We start from the raw sequence: 3461 nt of genomic DNA, 5'->3' as shown, positions 1-3461 counted from the left end.
CTGCAATGTGTGAGGACTTAAATAGTTAGGACAATAATACATTGTGACACCATCCAGTAATCGGTTTTGCAGAAATTATGGAAAGCATATCTGGCAGCACCAAGAAAAGGTTCCCACCTAATGCCAGGAGCTCCTTAGGACCATCATTAAAGTTCTTAGATACGGAGGTAGAAGGGAGAGTGGCCAGTACTAAGAACCATACTTAGGAGGTGGAGATGCAGCTTCTTCTGCCAGGATTTTATTATTGTGTCCACTGCTGCATCTTCAGCTCCTGCAATGATGCCTGCCCACTGGTGGGCACTTTATAGACATAAGCTGACTGACTAAATGTATTGTTCCAAGATGAATCATGGCCCAAGCAACTAGAGGTTCTCAAAGTGAAATATTGAAGATATAATCTAAATACATCTCACACATCTTGGTGCAGAACACAATCCAATGAAGATGAACCCTTTGAGAAAGGTAAAACTGATCATCGAGTTGAATGAGCGGGAGGTCCAGCTTGGAGTGGCCAATAAGGTGTCCTGGCACTCCTAGTACAAGGATAACAACTGGATCTTCCCGGGGTGGGGGCTGGGGAGGTGGCTTCCTTATGACCTGACTGAAGGAGACATCATCTGTGTGTTTTCACAGTATGGAGAGGTTGTCAACATCAATCTCTTGAGAGACAAGAAGACTGGGAAATCCAAAGGATTCTGTTTCCTGTGTTATGAAGAACAGAGGACAATTCTGGCTGTTGATAATTTTAATGGGATCAAGATTAAAGAACAAATCATCCGAGTGGATCATGTGTCTAACTGTCGTGCTCCCAAGGACTCAGAAAACGTGGATGTTGTGACTAAAGAACTCCAGGAGAAGGGCTGTGGGGCTCCAATTCCCTCACCGAGTTCATCAGAGGGCTCCAACAAGGATAACTCCACAAAGAAACACACGCAAAAAAAGAATACCAAAAAGAAGCTCAACCGGGAAGTCCAGGCAAAGCTGCCACCCTTCTCTTCTGCATCACCCAGAATCAAGGTGATAAAGGAGGGGGCTGTCTAGAAAAAACAAAACAACAAGAGCTCAGAGAAGGGCCAGAAGGCAGAGCCCAGAGAAGGCTATAAGTCCTGCTCCAGCTCCCCTGATGTCGGGGTGGCCTGGCGTGATGTAGCAGCAGACCTGGAGAGGGAACCCAAGTAGGAGAAATCAAAGCATGAGAACAGGTCTTTGAGTAGGAAGGACAAAAGAGAGGAAAAGACCTGAGACTCGGACAGAACTTGAAGCTCAGCCAAATATTCTAGCTGGCACAACGATCATGCTGAAGGGCATAGTCACAGAAGTAGATGCAGAAGCCCAGAGAGATCCCACAGGCATAGGAGGACCTGGCATTCCTGGGACCGGAAGGTCTCTAATCCCAGTGACCACAGGCTCCACTGAGACCTCGGCCTGCTATGGAAATTGGGGACCAAACCGAATTTTTAAAATGAAATCAAATTTAGTTCTACTTTCTAATTTGCTATTTCTGTATTTAAAGTATCTGAGACTGTATCCTTTTATCTCTAAGTATTCGTCAGTGGGAGAGGGCTGTCATTTCTATAGCTAAGAATCTTGAGTTAGCACAATCCTTTGGCCCTGGTAACAGACTTGTATTTATCAGTCTAACTTTTGGTTCATAAATATAGCCCTTGAGCCTAAAGACCCCAGTTTATGATGAAATTGACAGGAAAGGGAAAAGACCTTGCAAGTCTCAAATCCTAGTCTTTGTGCTAGATGTTCAGACCTCAGACTTTCCAGTTGACAGGTAGAGAGATGTGACTTGGTTAGACAAAGACACCAGGGTGATCATATTCTTGAGACCAAGCAGACTCCCACCCCCTTTGTTAAAATTTTTTTTTTTTTTTACATTTTTCTCCATTTTTGGTTGATAGGTCTACCTCTCTCTATCTCCGACCACTTATTTATTTATTTGTTTTTACTGAGGTGAACTAAAAATGAAATGTTCTATCTTGCAGTGAACAATTCAGGGATATTTTAGAATACGGAATTGTTCAACTACCATCTCTATTCTATTCAAAAGCGTTTTTAATTGGTCTACGCACTCAGCAGTCCCTCCCACTCCCTCACCCCTCAGCCTCTGGTAACCACCAATCTGCTCTTTGTCTTTGTGGATTTACCAGTTCTGGATACTTTTATATCAGTGGAATCATGCAATATGGTGGCACAGTGGTTAAGTGCTGGGCTGCTAAACAAAAGGTTGGCATTTCAAACTCAACAGCCGTTCTGCAGGACAAAGATGAAGCAGTTAGCTTCCACAAGGATTATAGCCTTGGAACCCTATGGGACAGTTTTGCTCTGACCTACAGGGTTGCTATGGAGTCCTGGTGTGGCGCTGTGGGTTAATGCGCCAGACTGCAAAGCCATTTGAACTGCAAGGTTGGCGGTTCAAGCTCACCAGCTGCTCCTCGGAAACCCTATACAGGGTTGCTATGGGTCGGAACTGACTTAGTGGCACTTAACAACAACAACATAGGGTTGCTATGAGTCAGAATTCAGCATAATGTGTTTAAGGTTTGTCCCTGCTACAGCCTATATCAAAACATCATCTATATCTGCATAAAAAGTACTCTATTGGATGTATAAGGTGCCCTGGTGGTGCTGTGGGTTAGGCACTGGGCTGCAAGTCACAAGATTGGTGCCTCAAACCCACCAGCATCTTTGGGAGAAAGATAAGGTTGGCTGCTTCCATAAAGATTTACTGTCTCAGAAATCCTATATATGGTTGCCATGGGTCAGAATTGATGTGACAGGTTTTTTAAATTATTATTGTTTTTATATGCCCTTCATTGTATTCAACAATATTTTGTAGTCTTTAGTGTATAACTCTGGAACTTTCTTGGTTAAATTTATTCCTAAGTATTTTATACTTTTTGATGCTATTTTAAATGGATTTTTTTCCCCCTGCTTTTTAGATTCTACTGTGCTTGGATATAGAAATACAAATGTATTTTTTTTTCTAGCATTACAGAGATATAATTCACATATCATATAATTGACCCATTTAAAATATACAAATAGATGGATTTTAGTATAAAAACAAATATATAAATACATCTCAATGAAGAGGAAGTAGCATATGTGATGCTGATTGCTAACTGTTCCCTAGTACTCATTCTTCCCTTCCTTTCAGTAATAGATTCCATTCCCTTTATCAGCAGGATGCATGACAATTCATCAAGAAACTACACTTTCCATATTCCATTGTACCTAGGTGGTATGAGTAAATTCTCTTCAGTGGAATATGACCGGAAGTGACCTATGTGAGGATTTTCCACTTCTTTAAAAGGAAATTGCTTGTCCTGGTTCACTTCCTCTCTTTCCATTTCCTCAGGCTGTACCCAACATGAGATGCTGGTGAAACAGCTCCACTCTTGAAAACCACAGAGAAAGGTAGCACCGTAGAAGATGGCAAACCAAAGAAAGGG

At 42.1% G+C, this 3461-nt stretch overlaps 1 pseudogene; it reads left to right on the top strand.

Moving 5' to 3' along the window:
* Positions 1 to 444: 444 nt before the first annotated feature.
* LOC102836224 lies at positions 445 to 1582 on the top strand (annotated as a pseudogene).
* Positions 1583 to 3461: the final 1879 nt, after the last annotated feature.

Source organism: Chrysochloris asiatica, unplaced genomic scaffold (genome assembly GCF_000296735.1).
Source record: "Chrysochloris asiatica unplaced genomic scaffold, ChrAsi1.0 scaffold00002, whole genome shotgun sequence".
Lineage (NCBI taxonomy): Eukaryota > Metazoa > Chordata > Mammalia > Afrosoricida > Chrysochloridae > Chrysochloris > Chrysochloris asiatica.
This window is presented reverse-complemented; position numbering and strand designations above follow the sequence as displayed.